This window comes from Triturus cristatus, chromosome 5_2, assembly GCF_964204655.1.
Source record: "Triturus cristatus chromosome 5_2, aTriCri1.1, whole genome shotgun sequence".
NCBI classification, from domain to species: Eukaryota; Metazoa; Chordata; class Amphibia; order Caudata; family Salamandridae; genus Triturus; species Triturus cristatus.
In genome coordinates, this window is record NC_140588.1 from 1,067,067,419 (window position 1) to 1,067,087,207 (window position 19,789).

Genomic DNA, 19,789 nt, shown 5'->3' on the forward strand with positions numbered 1-19,789 from the left:
TAAAAAACTGCCGGTGCTCAGACCCGGTGAGACCCAGCCCACTTAAAGCCCTGAGTACCTCCCCACTCCAACTTCTGCTACTCAGAATGGGGCATAACGTGGTAATACTGTACCACACCCATGTCTTGTTTGAACCTGCAAGAATGCAGTAATTCCCCTGCTCAAAGGCCACCAGAGTTTACTGGACAAAATTTGGACTGGAAAAAGTGTGAGGTTAGCACGTGCACCGCTGTATGGCCAGGTACTCCCTACACCCCCTCCTCCCCACAAAAGACCCGTGACAGGGGAGAAGTTTTTGGAGGCAGGGGGCGTGACACCCCCTAGCCGTATTTATTATACGAAATTAATAAACATTAAAATTTCACTTTTTACAAAACACAGCAGAAAATATACTTTACACAGATTACAATTGATAAGTACAGATATCAAATGTCTAACCTTAACATAACTCTAATACAAAGGTTTCCTGTCCATATCTAAACATATCTTTAACAATCTTTACAAACTTTATTTTCTGCGTACCTAAAGGGGCCTACGGCAAGGTCACTAACTGGTGTCAGATCCTTATCAAATTCTAACCACGCCCTCCAGCCGGAGTGCGCATGCGTAGAGGGCCCGGTCACCGTGAGGGTACTCCCCCCCCCCCCCGGTTACCCCCATATGCTCTATACCTGATCTCCATAAAGGGGCCCTTGCAGCCGTTGTGCACGTGCGGGATGGCCAATCAGCCTAGAGAAAGCGTGACTCCCTCCTCCCCCGCACCCAACTGCCCCTGGAGTACTAGGAGAGACCACTTGTCCCTCCCACTTGGGCGACACCATTCGGGAATGGCGCCGCCCTCTAAGGACCTTAAATTTACTGCTCACCAATCATGACCTTACCGCCTGACCAAAATACATCATAAATACGACGATAGGCGACCTGTGGATAAACAAATTAGCATTCAGACACCGCTTTTGACAATTATCCTCAAAATTTACACAACAACTGATAGCTTATTATTCCCTGAACCGAAACCACTACAACCTATTTGCTTCTAGGGGATGGTGGGTGGGAAAAACAAATGTTAACGCCTCCTAGCGAGGCGTGGGGTGGCAAGCTGGGGAGCCAGGAACCAAGAGGCGGCTTCCTGGGCTCCCCAGCCCTTTATAGCCCTGGACGGACGTTTGCCCATCGGTGCGACCCGGAAGTGATTCGAATCACTTCCGGGTCGCGCCCAAGCCCGGGACCTATGAGGGTAGAGGGGGGGAGGCCGCCGCATCACAAGGGCGCGCGAAAGGCATGCCCCCCCCTATTGTCATGGAAGGGGCCGGCTCGACCGCCATACCTTTGGCGTGGCCGATGCCGGCCCCGCCGTTCTATTAGCCTTGTGTAGCTAGGGTTGTCTTCTAGGTCGCAGCCAACCCTTAGTGCAGTGGTCAGAATTTGTGTCTGTTATTTATAGTAAACATGTTTCTGCTTTCTTTCTTTTAAATGGGAAAATAATGTTCACCAATTTGGGTGTTTTTTTTAATGAGAAAATAATTTCTCCTTTATTATATTTGGTTGAAAACTTGCTATTTTCAAGAAAGTCATGACTTTCAGCACACAAATGTTGGCTTATTTCCTCCACCAAAAATGGCTGCCACTGGATTGCAATTTTCACGAAAAGCGAGGTTTAAGTGCTTTTAACCTGTGTTTTTTTCAAACTTTAAAGAGCAGTTTTTTTTCAATGGGGCAAAACTCACGAGCCAGGGCAGACTAGTAAGTGCCAAGATGGCCGGAAATAAAAACTTGAAGCCCTCTTCGGCCATATGCAATTTAAAAAAAAATGCAGGTTGTGATTTGCAGGCGTTTCGAGCCATTACTCACAAATTAAAATAGGAGAGATTTACAAAAGAGTTAACCCTTTCAAGCCCACTCAGAAACTTCATGAACACTTATGTCTCAAAAACTAGTGAACAGATTTACATAAAAACAATAAAAGCACGTTTTGAGTAAAGTTCTATTTTCATGCTAAGTTTTATGTAAATTCATTCAGAGGTTTGGGCCATATGTGTGATCAAAATTTCCAATTGGAGCTAAAATGGGAAAATGCTTCTGTTATAACCCCTTGCGCCCTTAACTTGTCTTCCTGAGGACATTTTTCATGCACTTTGCAATACCGAACCTTAACGACCGAGGTAGTTGATTGGTCTATATAAATCTGTCTACAGGGTCAAAGTTATAGACAAAATAACAAAATGGCCTATATTACCTACTGGCGGTTGCCAGTAGGTAGTTATAGTTAGGACCTAGTTTCCATAGGACAATACTTTTTTGTTTTGCTAATAACTTTGGCGCCGTTTGACAAATCTTCACGAAATTTTAAAAACTACTTTGGCACTCATGTTAGCTGCTGTCCGGGAAGTGTTGAGGGGATTCATCAAGCGGGGGCTGAGAAAAATGAAACTGATGTTTTTTTTTCATCCAACAGAAAATAAACCACCTGGTCCACACTAGAACAGCCCAACGGAAAGCTGCAAAAACGGGTGCAACATATAAACAGAACATACATGTAAGTATACAAAGTATACAAAAGAGAAATAGTTGTGTATTTTTACATGTAAATAACCAATGTATAAACTTTAAATTATTGTGCAAATTTATACTATTACACTACTTTCAGATACAGTGACAGAGACAGCAAAGTACATCACTTCACAGAAAGGAATGCAGTTACTAAATCACATGGGCTACACCGACAGCCAAGAAAGTGCATCAACAGAAAATATAAATTGGAAATCTACAAAATATTACTCTAATGCATGCTATTGGAGGGCCACTACCAAAGAGGATATTGTAATTCATGTAAGAGAACACAACCACCCCCAAATGTGACACAAATAGAAGTAAGGGGGATATTGCAAGATATAGGAGAGGCAAGCACCAGCTCCCATGCACACACAAAGTCCTTAAAGATATACTGTCTAAAGACCTCAAACATATCACAGACCATCTACCACCTATACCCACTTCAAACGTTTAATTGCTCCTCCTGCCCCTAGAAGATATCAAGACATTCAATTAGCAGGCCATTTAACAATAACACATAATGAAGAACATTTCCTTTTACATGACAACTTAAATAATGAGAAACTAATTCTAATATTCTCGACAGCAAATACTTACTAAAACATAGCCAATGACAAAAGTGGGTGATGGATGGGACCTACAAATTGTGTCCCAAACCATTTACTCAGAGAACGTGTCTTTCCGACATAGGGTCCGATTCCAATTTGGTTTGGAAAATCATTCCGACCGAATCGGTTTGGGAATAGTTTCCGACCACCTCGGATCGGGAGAATCCGACCGACCGAGTACGATGCAGCCGGATGCTTTCAGATACGATTCGGTCAGACTCCCACTAACTTCAATAGGAGCCTATGTTTCGACCGAATACATAGGCTCCTATTGAAGAAGGGGTTGGCTGGGGAAAATTGGGCAGACACCCCCTGTTGCCTGCCACACTATGCGCGGCTAGTAATTGGGGACCCATGGGTACCCCTTACCAGCCATGCACAGTGTGGTAGGCACCAGGGGTACCTGCTACAGGGTGCCCGATTTTCCCCAACCACCCCTTTCTTCGATGGGAGCTTATGCATTCGGTCTGAACATAGGCTCCCATTGAAATGAAATTAAATAAAAATGTATACTAAACGTACACTACTACCCTGTGGTGTCTAGGTGTGCAAGCTTGCTAACAGGGCAATGCCAGGTTAGGAGGCTGGACAGAGTTTAGAGACTTATACAGGTTGAAAAGCCAGGTCTTTAGTTTTTTTCCAAGGCAGAGGAGGTCTGTTTCCTTTTTCCGGAATAATGGAAGGCTGTTCCAGAGACGAGTAGTGCTGCCTATAAAACCTTTCCCGCCCCATTTTGCTCTTTTTACTCTAGGATCAATGATATTGCATGCTAATTCTGAGTGAAGGGATCTTGGTGGAAAATACCAACGAAACCAAAGCTTAAAAACTTGCAGGCCTGCGCCATGAAGAGGCCTGAAAGCAATGCAGAGGGCCTTAAACTGTATACGCTTCTCAATAGGTAACCAGTGGAGAAGCGGTAGGGCAGCTTATAGTGATTCACTTTTGGATATGCCAAGTAAAAGGCGAGATGCTGAGTTCTGTAGGACTTGAAGCTTATTGACACTTTTTTTCTTATATTTAGGAAAAGAGCATTTGAGATTATCAGAGCAGAAATTACAGTTTTCTGCAGGTCTTACGGAATGAAGGGAAGGATCTTTCTTAAAAGCTTCATAATAAAGAAGGAGGCAGACGTGATTGCATTTACATGCCCTTCGAAGGTCAGTTGATTATCAAAGATAACTCCAACATTTTTTACCTTCGTAACTGGAGACAAAAGTTCAGATGGCCACCAGTCTTGGGACCGAAAGGAAGGATCCTTCCAAAGAGCAATACCTCGGTCTTGCTTGAATTCAACTTCAAGCAGTTTTGGGCCATCCATTTTCCGATCTCCTGCATACAGTTGTAAAAACGCTTTGCTATCTCTGAAATATTAGATGACACTGAGATCACTAATTGGGTATCGTCTGCGTAGGTGACTGCAGAGAACCCAAAAGATCGATAAGTTTGGCCAAAGGGGCTAAATAAATGTTAAAAGGGTCGGACTAAGAGATGAACCCTGGGGGACGCCGCAAGGGAGAGAGAAGGACAAGGATTTTAAATTGTCAGCTGCAACAAACTGAATTCTGTCTGACAGAAATGATTTGACGAAAACGAGGGCTTTGTCTTTTACGCCAATATCCTCCAGCCTGTTCTGCAGGATTTGGTGGTTTACGGTGTCAAATGCCGGGGGGAGATCCAATAGGACCAACACTACCCTACCACCCGCATCTAGCATCGATCTGATCTGTTCCGAGACACTTATCAATGCCAATTCTGTACTGTAATGTTTCCTAAATCCGAATTGGCAAGGGTCTAGGTGGCTCGGTCCTCAATGAAAGCTGTTAGCTGCAAATTATTAGCTTTTTCGATTATTTTGGCCGGAAGGGACAATCTTGAAATGGTACGGTAGTTCCCAAGATCTGAAGGATCTAGGTTAGCTTTCTGAATTAAAAGAAGAATGTAAGCTATCTTCCAGATACTGGGAAATTTTCCTGACTTAATCATAAGATAAACATTTTTTGCTAGGTGTTCCGAAATAGTGCCCGCTGTTAAATGGATTATTTTAGGTGGTCATGGATCCTGAGGAGATTCTTACTTTGTTTTCAAGAGAATGGTTTTAGTTTGGTCCTGAGAGAGTTCAGCAAAAGAAGTTAAATGAACCTTACGTTCATTGTTAATAATTTTGGAGTCACTGTGACATTCCTTATTTTTTATTTGGGAGTCATTGTGATCAGTCGAAGAATTAGAGAAACAAAGATTAAAAGCAGACTTAACCTTATCTTGAAAACAGGAAGCCAATGAATTACAGAAGGTTTGGTCCATGCCCTGAAACCCCGTTTCAGGAGGTTTATATAAATGTTTAACAGTTGCAAAAAGTTCTTTTGTGAAATTTTTTGCTGCTTCTATCTTCTGGGTAAAGTATTTGGATATTTCTTTCACAATCACATTTTTATATGAGGCTAAAATAAGTTTGTATTTCTCTTTTTTTTAATTCTCTTTAATGATGCCTCCATTTTCTTCCCTGCCTACGACAGTCTTAGGTTTTCTGTGAACCAAGGTTCAGAGGGAGTGTCCCGGTTCCTCCTATGGGGTTTCGCCGACGCAATTTTCTCAGCCATTCCTGATACAGACTAGCCGCTTTATCAGGTTCCGTTTTTGTGCAAGGCCATGTTTCTGATAGGAAGGCACCTAGCTATATCACCTTTATCAGATGCCAATTGCGTGAGAGCCTTACTGGAAGAGTTTTATTGTGCGATGCATTGAAGGGGGCTAATTTAATGTTAAACATAACTGCTCGATGATCAGACCATAGCAAGGGTAGGACTGCTGATGTAAATAAATACGAGCAGTCAGAAAAAATGGCATCTAGTCGGTCACCTGCTTGATACGTCGTTTCATTGACCCGTTGTTCTAGTCTGAGGCTAAGCAACATGTCAGTGAGACATGGCGCTTCTGTGTTCTCTGGATTTTCTAAGTGCATATTAAAATCACCTAAAATCGTAAAATCTGGTGAGTCAATTTTTTAAATCCAAAAACTGAGAGGAAGTCGGAAAACAAGCCGGAACAAGTCCCTGGGGGGCAGGATAAAAGTATTCCATTAAAGGAATAATGTTTTAAAAGCTGAAGTTTAAAGGCTAGCGCCTCTACCTCTTTCAGGCTAACGTGTTCTGTAAAAGAGCCTACAAAGGGCTGGCGGTATATTATAATAATACCTCCTCCTTTTTTTCCTATCCTATCTAGTCTGTGACTGAGGGACCGCTACGGTCAGGTCCAGCCCGGCCGCTGCGTCAGCCCAGGATTCTGTAATAAATGCTAAGTCCAGGCGATGAGCCTCTAAGAAATCAATGAACTCCAAGGCAGGCTTCATCAGAGAACGTGCATTATTAAGAGTGCACCATACCTCTTCGGTATCAGGAACAGCCATTCCATCTGGTGTATGATGGATATTTACTTTCACATTAAGAAGGCTCATTTTACATTCTGGACAGGTCACTAACTTATCACAGTCCTCAGAAGCTAGGGCAGACCATTACATGTCCTACCTGAATTAAGTTCTTGTAGCATGTCTTTAGAATATCTATAAACCCTATGTGATTGAATGGAAAAACTACCAGGGGGACCGGCACTAGGCACGGTCCAGGCGCGGACGGGTGCAGACGGGTTTGCCTTTGGTACACCTTTGGCGTGCCAGCGGTGCACCCGCTGTGCGTCGGCACCATTGTTGAGTTTTATGCCGGAAGGGCACGGAAAAAAACAACTAGACCGCCGCCCTTCCCTGAGGCTGAGAAACTGGAAGAAGTAAAAAGCTTATAGCCCCTCCCTCCACTCAAACAGCAACAGTGCCGCGGTGGACCGGGGAGGGGATAAACAGACCTCAAAGGCTACCGAAGCCGGCAGCAGAAGAGACTCCAACTACCACAACCAAAGTCCCTTCAAGCCCCCCGTAAGTGAGAAGTATTTAAAATATAAATTTCAATAGTGCCAACAGAGTTAAAAGATTTAGAGAGTTTAAAAATTAAGAAAGCAATAAAGGCACCTCGCAGACTCACATGCCGTGAATTAGCCGCTACTGTTCTCTGAAGTCATTGAAGTCACTGGTAGTCCAACCAAATCATATCTGGAAGCATCTAGATGCATCGTAATTGGTCAGTCGGACTCTCCCGATCTGAGTCAGTCGGAAACCATTCCCAAACCGATTTGGTCGGGAAGATTTTCGAACCGCATCGTAATCGGGCCCTTAGTGTAGAATATTCTACAAACTGTTTATTTGCATTTAATACAAAAAAAAGATAGCACTAACCTATGTCCCTGTCACAGAGGTAGCCAGCTACTACAATTTACTAGTGGAAAGCCTTTTCTACCAACAAAATGAAGACACACTTAAGCCCCCTCATAGATTATTTTGGAGACACTTAGGTTTGCAGACTGCATAGCTCTGGACATAGACGCCAACCCAAATTCTAGATACAATGATGGAATGTCTATGACAACACCTTGGCACAGGAAGCCAAAACAAACAACCTAGTGGAAGGATGGAACAATGCCTTCCAATCCTCACGAGGCAGAACCAAACCTACACTCTATAAATCTATAGAAGCATTACAAAAAGAGGAAAGCGACCAACAACTATGAATGGAGCAATCTATTAGGCAAATTGCCCATAAACTTAGCAAACAAACCAAAAGAATGCATGATATGCTACAATTTAAAGTCAAACTCTTCATAAAGGAGTACATTACACAGAAATGCTTGGCAAAATCATATTATAAAATAAATATTAACTACCAAAGTCCTAAAAAATTATCACAAAATCTAGACCAACAAAATGAACTCTTTTTTATAAATAATAAGTATAATATTTTATTACATCAATCAAAAAATGTAATACAATTCCAATGTTAATGAAGACCAAGATAATAAAATTATATATAAATTATTTAAATAAAAAATGCAACCATCACCAAGCAAGAAACTAAAAACAAACTCATTCCATCACAAAAATTATTAAAACACAAAAACTAAATAATTCCAAATAACAATAACATAATATTTACACACACAATAAAATATTACATAACCCTCCCATAAAATAAATAATACGTACTGTTCTGTAGCTGCATAGCCTCCTTTGTATCCACATAGTCAAAAATGTTAATCCACCAAAAATGGGGAAAATATTGTCCAAAAAATCCAAACAAAATGCAATAATAAAACGAATCTGATAGTGATTCCTCTAAGCAATCCAAAGTATGTTGGAACCATAAAAATTCTGAAAAAGTATTTTAAAAAAAAAGCTCTAGGAGACCTGTAGAAAAAGAAATCAAAGTAAAAAGCCTTAGTGTATTATAAACCAAAATAGACTTAGTTAAAAAAAAAGGAAACTCCCAGTGCCCAATAAACCATCAAAATATAAGTAACTTAACGCAATTTAACATAACGTAACAATGCATTTCTAAAATATTCTACAAAAACCCAAAACTTCAAACTACTGAAAAATACTACTATAAATACATCTAAATATACCAAAAAGCCACAAACAACACTATAACTAACTTGTTGTCCTCACCCTAAACCCAGCTGCCAACCTCAGACCCCTTAAAAGAAACCCTTAAACAGAGACTTACCGTGACCTGGTACTGGGAAAATAGACTAAAACACATAGATAGCAAAATAGAAGGCAGCAGCAAAACAAAAATGGTCGCTATATGAAACTAAAAAAAGACTATCTGCCCATAGAAATGAATGGGAAATAATGTAAAAATGTACAATAAATGTATGAAAAAATGTTCAAAATTATTAAACACGTCAAACATGTCAGAAAATGTTGTTAAAAATGTTAACAAATTGTAAAGTATAAATTACATAATATTATAAAATATATACAATTATTTAATATATACTTAAAAAATATGTTCAAATGATATTGAAAATATGTATATAAAACAATGTAAGAAATGTTTAAAAAACTATTAAAAATGGAAAATAAAAGTGGAAAATGTACAACATACAATAGTAATTAAATATAATTTACTTTTTCAAATCATAAAAAAGAATGAAAAAATGTATTTACTTAACTTTATATAACTGTTTAGCTTTCAGTTGAAATATCTATGTTTAAAAATGGTAAATTATATAATAAATAAACTTTGAAAACATAAATAACATGATGAAAATGTGTCACATGGCTTTATTCAGTAAAAAATGTAATTAATGATATTATTGCCTGCAACCATGCAACCAACTATTTTTTTTATTATATTTGTGGGAAACTGGAGTATTAAGCAGTGAAGCTGGTTAAGCTTTAATGCGCAGTACTCCCACAATACCCCAAATGGGTTCTTTGGATTCACACTAATACACTCGTAGCTCAGTCCTAGTAGAGTGGCAGAGAGCAGTCAGGCTTTACCTGAGAAGCATATATGCTAAGCATTTCAGAGTACCAACATGGACAATAAGCAATTGACATGACTCGAAAGATATCCGAGACTATTTATAAATATAAAGCAGATTTTTATAAAAATGTAGACACCAAAACATTGGATAATATATATATTTATTGAATGCTCCGCTTTCGGTCAGTTCCTTCTGCCAGAAAAAAGACGGACACGGATCACCATTCAATAGTGCTGGTAATTTTATTTCAGACTGTCCGCCATAACGCATTACGGCCTGCCACAGCCTTTATCACATGACATATATATAAAAAAACTCCCACTGCAAGCAAGGTTTTTTTAAGCCAAATTTGCTTTATGTCAATGTTTACTTGTTAACAAACCTCTACTTCAATATTAGTTAATGGGAAAAAGAAATTTCCTGATTCTTTTTTTATAAATCTCTTAATTCCCTGCTCCCAGGTGTTGGCATGTCGTGGGGCAGCCAAAGACGGAGAAGGGGAAGGACATGTAAGTGATGCCCATGGTTTATGATTCATGCATGTCAAGTGACACTTGTGCTACGGCTGGGGGGACCCTTTGCCTCTAACTGTAATTGTATTTCTATAGCGCTTACTACCACTGACAAGGTGAGGAAGCGTTTTTCGGCAAGTAGCACGCTACTCCGCAACTCAAACAGGATTAGTGGGGAATTAGTATAGGGCAATATGAAATTAATTTGAGCGGTGGACATGTGAGTCTGTTAGTTAGATTGAAAAGGATAGTGGAGGGATAGAAGAGGGAAGGGTCTAGAGAGTGTGTTTTTTGGAGATCTTAGCAGTAGGAGGAGGTTTAGGATGAATAAAGCGGGATGTAGGGGGAAGAGTCACAGGGAAGGGTTTAGAAATGCTTGTTTGGGAAATATGAATAGTAAAAGAGGTTTGAGATGATGCAAGGAGGGGTACAGGAGGGAAGAGTCTAGATAAGGTTATTTTGGGGATCATAGTAGTGGAATATTTGATAGAGGTATATGGTGAGATATAGGGTAGTGCATTGGAGATGCTGAATTAGAAGTAAAGTAATGAATATAAAGATACATAAGTAAACAGAAGGTCTATATGTATAAGGAAGGTAACATATGTAGATTTATACTATGTTTAATAAACTCAGACTTTCAAGTGTTACTGAACTTCTAGCTAATTTATTTGTTTTGTAATTGCTTTATATATATTAATTGTAATTCAATAGTGAAGCAATTGTAGATGAATAGTTATGATAAAAATGTACTTATTTATGCAGTGACTTGTATGCATGTTAAATATAGAATAATATAACCATAAGTTATACGTACATTTGTTAAGCAGAGCTAACGAATATCTATATATTTATGAACATAATTATTATACACGTTTATACAAAGGAATACACATATGAAGGTACACATTTATAGTTCAATTAAATGCTTATATACACAGGGATATGCTGTATATTTACGTTTGAGTATGGTGGGTATGTGGGAAAGAGCCAACTCTTGAGTAGTCTTCTGAAGATAAGGTAGTTTTCCGTGGATCTTATGTTTGGAGGTAAGGAGTTCCATAGCTTGGTTGCTTGAACAGAGAAGGAGGTGCCACCAATGTTTGTTTCTTGCATAGTGGTATTTTGAGGCGAGGTGCCAACCTAGAGAGGAGGTTCCTTTGTTGAATGTATTTGGTGATTTTTTTCCTGATGAAAAGTGTTCTGTTCCATGCATCGCTTTGTGGGTGATACAAAGCAGCTTGAATGTGGATCTTCTGGCAACCGGTAACCAATGTAAGGCCTTCAAGGCAGGAGAGATGTGGGCTTGTGGCTTTACATGTAAGAGTAGTCTGGCAGCAGAGTTCTGAATCCGTTGTAGTCTTTTCATAGTTGTTAAAGATGATTTGTGGTAGAGACTGTTGGTGTAATTGGGTTTAGACAGAACAAGAGAGATAGTAGCCTGGACTTTGTGTGGAAATCACTTGTGGAGAAAGATGCGTCACAGAGTTTTTATAGTGACAAAGCTTGATCTTACTAGTTTGTCCACTTGGGCATTCATTGATAGCTTGGAGTGCATGGTAATTCCGAGGTTTCTTACTTCCTTAGATACTTTAGGTGGTGTTACCAGATCATCATGCCAGGCCGCGAGTGGGTCATAATGTTTCCAATTGCCACATGTGAGTATTTCTGTTTTGGAAGCATTCCGTTTGAGATGGCTCCATGTCATCCACTGATCAACGGCTTTGAGGCAACTGAAAATGTGTGAGTTTTCATTGTCTTTGGGGATTTCCAGTTTAAGGAGTATTTGCATGTCATCTGCATAATGATAGCATGTGAGGTGAAATCGATTGATCAGTGCCGGTAATGACTTCATGCAGATGTTGAAAGCATGGGTAAGATGATAAAAAGGGTGCAGGTACCCCGTTCTGGTCAACTGTGTGCGTAAGGTCATCTCTGACGGCAAGGAGGGCAGATTCTGCGCCTCTTCCTGGGCGGAATCCTATTTGGAAGCCTGGAAGTATGGAATTGTCTTCAATTAATTGGGACATCTGGGTAAATGCTGCTCTTTCTATCATTTTGCCCAAGAAAGGCCCATTTGTAGTCGGTCTGTAGTTGTCGGGGTTAAGTGGATCCAGGTTGTTTTCTTTAGTAATGTGCGTATATAAGACATTTTTAGATCTTCTGGAAACATTACCGTAGTTAAATAATTTTTGATGATTCTTCTTACTGGTGTGACACCAGAAGTAGTTAGAAGAATTTTCTTGATGGTTTGTGGTGGACATTGGTTAGAAGGGCTGCTGGCAGGCCTGCTTGCTCTGACCAGATCCATAAATTCATTCATCTCATACAGGACAGCCTTCACCATGCACCTTCCAACCTTCACCCACACACCTTCCAACTTTCACCCATGCACCTTCCAACCTTCACCCACTCACCTTCCAACCTTCACCCATGCACCTTCCAACCTCATACATGCACCTTCCAACCTTCACCCATGCACTTTCCAATGTCATACTTGCACTTTCCAAACTTCACCCATGCATCTTTCAACCTTCACCCACGCACCTTCCAACCTCATACATGCACCTTCCAACCTTCACCCACGCACCTTCCAACCTCATAAAATGGACTTTCCAACCTTCACCCACGCACTTTCCAACCTTCACCCATGCACCGTCAAACCTTCACCCACACTCAATCTTCATCCATACACCTTCCAACCTTCATACATGCGACCAGGGTTCACAATCACTCAGACAAGTCTACAGCGCTACCACCCCAGACTACAGGCTAATCCGCACAACACAAATGTCAGTTAAATATACCAGTCATTTTTCTGCTTCCTTACCAAGAGGACATCCCTGTCTATTTCATCCACCTCTCCATGGCCAGGATTACAAGATGGACAGAGCATTACCCCGGGGATGGGAGGGGTACTGCTCTGACCAATCATGACTTGTCCATTCATGGGTCTAAGTGGGATGAACAAAGTGAGGGGGTCTGTAAACGTGGCGTAGTTTACACACAACTTTCAAAGAGGTGTGGTCTATGTAATTAAGAGCATTTATTACAACATGTGAAATAGAATTCAGTGATTCCCACAGGGTATCATCAACTAGTATTTTGGTGGCTCTCTGTGAGCTTTCTATTATTCCATCCAGGCGTACCATCCGGTAACAGATTTGGTTAGTATTGAATCTAGGGGTATCACATGGTAACGGACATGCTTATCATTGTATCCAGGGGTATCACACCATAACGGGCATGCTTATTATTGAATCTAGGGGTATAAGACAGTAACAGACATGCTTATCATTGCATCCAGGAGTATCACACAGTAACAGATATGCTTATTATTGCATTCAGTCGTATCAGCTTGTAATAGTGCTTCTAATGATGGAGACCAGGAGGGGTTCTGATAAAGATTGAGACCTGGAGGTGCACTGCTAAAAATGGAGCCCTGGAGGTGCGCTCCTAAAGATGGAGACCTGGAGATGTGCTCCTAAAGATGAAGACCTGGAAGTGTGCTACAAAAGATAGAGACCTGGAGGTGTGCTGCTAAAGATGGACACCTGGAGAAGTGCTCCTAAAGATGGAGACCTGGAGGTGTGTGCCTAAAGATGGAGACCTGGAGGTGTGCTGCTAAAGATGGAGACCTGGAGGTGTGCTCCTAAAGATGGAGACCTGGAGGTGTGTGACTAAAGATGGAGACCTGTAGGTGTGCTCCTAAAGAAGAAGACCTGGAGGTGGGCTGCTAAAGATTGAGACCTGGAGATGTGCTTCTAAAGATGGAGACCTGGAGGTGTGCTGCTAAAGAAGAAGACCTGGAGGTGTGCTCCTAAAGAAGAAGACCTGGAGGTGTGCTCCTAAAGAAGGAGACCTGGAGGTGTGCTCCTAAAGAAGGAGACCTGGAGGTGTGCTCCTAAAGATGGAGACCTGGAGGCTTACTCCTAAAGATAGAAACCTGGAGGTGTGCCCCTAAAGATGGAGGCCTGGAGGCGTGCTCCTAAAGATGGAGACTGGAAGGTGTGCTACTAAAGATGGAGACCTGGAGGTGTGCTCCTAAAGAATGAGACCTGGAGGTGTGCTGCTAAAGAAGGAGACCTGGAGGTGTGCTGCTGAAGATGGAGACCTGGAGGTGTGCTGCTAAAGATGGAGACCTGGAGGTGTGCTCCTAAAGATGGAGACCTGGAGGTGGGATCCTAAAGACGGAGACCTGGAGGTGTGCTCCTAAAGAAGGAGACCTGGATGTGTGCTGCTAAAGATGGAGACTGGGAGGTGTGCTACTTAAGATGGAGACCTGGAGGTGTGCTCCTAAAGAAGGAGACCTGGAGGTGTGCTGCTAAAGAAGGAGACCTGGAGGTGGGCTCCTAAAGATGGAGACCTGAAGGTGTTCTCCTAAAGAAGGAGACCTGGAGGTGTGCTCCCGACCTGGAGGTGTGCTCCTAAAGATGGAGACCTGGAGGTGGGCTCCTAAAGATGGAGACCTGGAGGTGGGCTCCTAAAGATGGAGACCTGGAGGTGTACTCCGCTCCTAAAGATAGGGGCCTGGAGGTGTACTCCTAAAGATGGAGGCCTGGAGGTGTAGTCCTAAAGATGGAGAGCTGGAGGTGTGCTGCTAAAAATGGAGGCCTGGAGGTGTACTCCTAAAGATGAAGACCTACAGGTGTTCTCCTGAAAAAGGAGACTTGGAGGTGTGCTGCTAAAGATGGAGGCCTGGAGGTATACTCCTAAAGACCTACAGGTGTGCTCCTGAAGACGGAGACTTGGAGGTGTACTTCTAAAGATGGAAATCTGGAGGTGTGCTGCTAAAGAAGGAGACCTGGAGGTGTGCTCCTAAAGAAGGAGACCTGGAGGTGTGCTCCTAAAGATGGAGACCTGGAGGTGTTCTCCTGAAGAAGGAGACTTGGAGGTGTGCTGCTACAGATGGAGGCCTGGAGGCGTGCTCCTAAAGATGGAGGCCTGGAGGTGTGCTACTAAAGGAGGAGACCTGGAGGTGTGCTCCTAAAGAAGGAGACCTGGAGGTGCGCTCGTACTCCTAAAGAGAGAGCTGGGGGTGTGCTGCTAAAGATGGAGGTCTGGAGGTGTGCTCCTGAAGAAGGAGACTTGGAGGTGTGCTGTTAAAGATGGAGACCTGGAGGTGTGCTCCTAAAGAAGGAGACCTGGAGGTGTGCTCCTAAGGATGGAGGCCTGGAAGTGTACTCCTAAAGATAGAAAGCTGGGGGTGTGCTGCTAAAGATGGAGGTCTGGAGGTGTGCCCCTGAAGAAGGAGACTTGGAGGTGTGCTGCTAAAGATGGAGACCTGGAGGCGTGCTCCTAAAGATGGAATCCTGGAGGAGTGCTCCTAAAGATGGAGACTGGGAGGTGTGCTACTAAACGAGGACCTGAAGGCGTGTTCCCAAATTTGGATACTGGGAGGCTTACTGCTAAAGATGGGGACCTGGAGGTGTGCTCCTGAAGAAGGAGACTTGGAGGTGTGCTGCTAAAGATGGTGACCTGGAGGTGTGCTTCTAAAGATGGAGACCGGGAGGCGTACTCCTAAAGATGGAGACCTGGAGGTGTACTCTGCTCCTAAAGAGGGGGGCCTGGAGGTGTGCTGCTAAAGAAGAGGACCTGGAGGTGTGCTTCTAAAGATGGAGACTTGGAGGCGTACTCCTAAAGATGGAGACCTGGAGGTGTACTCCACTCCTAAAGATGGGGGCCTGGAGCTGTGCTGCTAAAGAAGAGGACCTGGAGGTGTGCTTCTAAAGATGGAGACCTGGAGGTGTGCTCCTAAAGAAGGAGACCTGGAGGCGTGCTCCTAAAGAAGGAGACCTGGAGGTGTGTGCCTAAAGATGGAGACCTGGAGGTGTGCTGCTAAAGAAGGAGACCAGGAGGTGTGCTCCTAAAGATGGAGATCTGGGGCTGTGCTTCTAAAGATGGAGACCTGGAGGTGTGCTCCTAAAGAAGGAGACCAGGAGGTGTGCTCCTAAAGATGGAGATCTGGAGCTGTGCTCCTAAAGAAGGAGACCAGGAGGTGTGCTCCTAAAGATGGAGACCTGGAGGTGTGCTGCTAAAGATGGAGACCTGGAGGTGTGCTCCTAAAGAAGGAGACCTGGAGGTGTGCTCCTAAAGATGTAGACCTAAGATGTGCTCCTAAAGAAGGAGACCTGGAGGTGTGCTCCTAAAGAAGGAGAGCTGGAGGTGTGCTATTAAAGATGGAGACCTGAAGGCGTGGTCCTAAACATGGAGACTGGGAGGCGTGCTCCTAGAGATGGAATCCGGGAGGTGTGCTACTAAACGAGGACAGCTGGAGGTGAGGGACAGCTGGAGGTGAGGGACAGCTTGAGGTGTGATCCTAATGGAAGGCCATCTGGAGGTGAGGGACAGCCAGGGACCACTGGTGATGAGGGACTGCTGGGGGTAAAGGACAGCTGGGGGTGAAGGACAGCTGAAGGAAAGGTACAGCTGGGGTTGAGGGACAGCGATGGACATCGGGAGGTGAGGGACAGCTAGGGGTGAGGGACAGCTGGGAGTCAGGGACAGCGAGGGACAGCCGGGGTGAGGGAGAGATAGAAGTAAGGGGCAGCCGGGGGTGAGGGACAGCTGGGGTGAGGGACAGCTGGAGGTGAGGGACCACTGGTGGTGAGGGATAGCGAGGGACAGCTGGAGGGGAGGGACAGCTGGAGGTGAGGGACAACTGGAGGTGAGGGATAGCAAAGGAGAGCTGGGGGTGAGTGTCAACTGGAGGTGAGGGATAGCGAAGGAGAACTGGAGGTGAGGGACAGCTGGAGGTGAGGGACAGCTGGAGGTGAGGGTTATCGAAGGAGAGCTGGAGGTGAGGGACAGCTGGAGGTGAGGGACAACTGGAGGTGAGGGATTGCGAGGGACAGCTGGAGGTGTGTTCTTGGGAGGTACAGTTGCATCCATTTTCTCTACCAGGAAGACGTGGGAACCATCCTGCTGGAAAGGACAGTTTGCTGAAGGTCCCTTCAGAGGGAAGTGGAGGTGAGCTTGGAAGAGAGACGCTGGGGGTGGCAGGGGCAGCACAGACCTGACGTCAGCACCCAGATGGGAGTTCGGGAATCATTTCTGGCTCTTGATGCCCGCGGGTGATGGTTCAGACACGAGGAAGCTGGCAGTAGAGGGCGCAAGTGGGCGAGGGGCAGAGACTCGGACCAAGATGAGCAGAGGATGATGTAGCGAGGGATGGAAGGGAATGAGGGGTGAGGAATCAATGGCGATTGGGCGTGGAGCGGGGGAGACAGGACAATGCGGGAGAAATAAGCTGCTTTGGAAACCTTCATGGCTGCATTCAAGATCTGGGTCGAGGACTTCTTTTCCTGTGTTCCAGCTGTGAGCTTCCCTTTCATAAGCTGGCCTCTCAGCTGGCCTCTTGATTCCCAGTTCGCTTCGCTGTTACTTCTTTTTATTAGCTGGACTGTCGATGCTGACCTGCTGCTTGTCCCTTGTCAGATGGCCTCTCTCTCTCAGCTGACCTATCAGTACTCCCATGGCCTCTCTGCTGCTCTTACTTTCACCCGGCCTCGGCCGGAAGCCCTTCCCTCCCCAACTGGACTCTCTGATGCCTTACCTCTCTCATCAGCTGGCCTCTCCTCCGATGTTGGCCTCTTTCCTGCCCCTCCCTCATCCGTTGGCCTCTCAGCTGCCTTTTTGCTCCTCTGAATGTCTCTCTGCCGCCCTCCCTCCTCTGACGGCGGATCTCTCCTCACAGTGCTGCCCTGCGTGCACTTGGCAGGTCTCTCCTCCCCACGGCTGTCAGCCCGCCCCCCACCCCCGAAGCACGCCTTCCACTCCCCCTGCCCCCGCAGCCTCCCTCCGCAGCCGCAGCTGGACCGGGACCGGGTGAGCTGCCTCTGCGCTCCGGGGAGGGGAGGGGCCGCCGGCCCACGAGGCCGTCGCTTCTTCAGAGCCAGAAGCAAGACTCCGAGAGTAAACGAGGAACACAAACTTTGAATTCTGCAGGGAAAACTGCGAGAGAGCAGAAAATAACACCTGGCAGCGTGGAGCATCACCGGGCAGCCGACATCAGCGGCAAAGTAGGAAAGTCCGACGCCATGAAACCCTCTGAGATATATATGAGTGAGCTAGCAGGCAACCAGAGCCGCCCACCCGCTCTTGGAATAAGTTAAAGTGGAAATGATATCTCAAATCGGAAGAGTTTGTCATTTTTGTGAAGGAACAGGCATTGGTGAATGGCAGGACAGTAACCATGACAATCAAGCAGTGCTACGTTGGTGTACACCAGAGGCGCAACTAGAGCCAAATTTCGGGGGGGCTAAGAAAAAATTTCGGGGGGGGGGCTGAATCTTTAAGCAAGAGCGGGGCTGCAGGGGCTCTTAGAAGGGGTGAAACAACAGCGAGGCCTCATTAACATACAGATGGTCTCAGGGGCGGCCTTAGGCATGTGCAAGCTGTGCACCTGCACAGGGCCGCCAAACCCCAGGGGCCGCCACGAGGAATCGGATACGATCAGTGCTTTAAATGGAAAAAGAAAAGTGTCGGTACTCACCAAATCGATTGAGGGTCTGGTAGGGGCGTACCTGGTGGCGTGGCATCGAGGCAGATATTTAACAATAGCGTCATTTTCTTATAAACTGCAGAAGCCCCCTAGTGTCCTTCGGCTAATTGGTGTTTTAGCAGTTTTATACAGTGCGAACTTGTTAAAGGGCATTAAAGCTTATTACTTGAGAAGCAGAAGTTTTACATGAAAACATACTTTTTTTGTGTTTAAGGCACGGGGAGATTGCCCAGAATAAAAGGATTTGATTTCAACTCCCTGTGCTATAAAAACAAAATAAAGTATGCTTTCGTGTAGAACTTGCACTTCTCATTTAAAGTGCTTTAATACCGTCCTACCAAGTGTGCGCTATATATAACTGCAAACAAAGTACAAATTGCGCACTGTACACATCAGACAACATTGGCAAAAGGCGTTGGGCGCTCAGACAGTCAGTGACGAGTGTATTCCAGCACCGCAGCCTTTACACGCTAACTGGCAGCGCAAACATTTCAAAGTGAGGAGCTCTGTCCGTCAGGCCACATCTCCTTACTCCTGTCACGCTGTCACTTAAGAGTGTAAGACAGCAGCAGCAGCAACCTAGCGCAGGAATACACTCACTATTTACTGTCAGAGCACCTCACAGACACGCTCCCTCTGAATGTATTCAGCAGCACCTGCGCTGCATGAACTACCATAACCCAGAGTCTGACCCCAACATGCCTCTAGGAGTACCGGTACTCTCTTGACACAAGGAGAAGTTCCGGTACTCTAGGGGAGAAAATTGACAAGTGCCGGTACTCAATACCGGTGAGTACCGGCCCATTTAAAGCCCTGGATACAATACATATTCGTGGCGATCTTATACAATACATATTCGTGGCGGCCCCGGGCAGGGATTTGGCGGCCTCCGGCTTCCGAGTCCGCCACGCCCAGACCCCCTCTTCCGGGGCCCCCTACCTACGCTCCCTGCACAGGGCCACCATGAGCCTAGAGCCGCCCCTGATGGTCTTTTAAAGACCTGTGAAGTGCTCGGGTGCGGCTATGTGCGTGCCCTGGAAGCTGTCTCATCCCGGGCTGCCACACACGACGGGGGGGGGGGGGTCTTAAGCCCTTTGCGTCAAATGGGTGTTGCGCGCTTGGTGTACACACCTCGTCCCGGACACACATTAAGGAGGACACATCACGAGGTGAGGGGAGACATAGTGCCAATATCGGCAACTGAAGTCACATAATAAACATAATACATCAATAAACCACAC

The 19,789-nt window shown here is 44.8% G+C and overlaps 1 protein-coding gene across 2 annotated transcripts in view; it reads right to left on the reverse strand.

The window, feature by feature from the left end:
- LOC146829678 (phosphatidylinositol 3,4,5-trisphosphate 5-phosphatase 2-like) overlaps positions 1-19,789 on the reverse strand; it is a 737,141-nt gene that overhangs the window by 466,307 nt on the left and 251,045 nt on the right. Inside the window, exon 1 of one of the 2 annotated variants that reach the window (XM_085608353.1) lies at positions 17,601-17,737. The exons of the other annotated variant lie outside the window; for it this stretch is intronic. The gene's annotated coding sequence lies outside the window, so the exon portion shown is untranslated. Of the gene's footprint in view, positions 1-17,600; positions 17,738-19,789 lie in introns of those variants that run through there. 2 annotated transcript variants of the gene reach the window in all.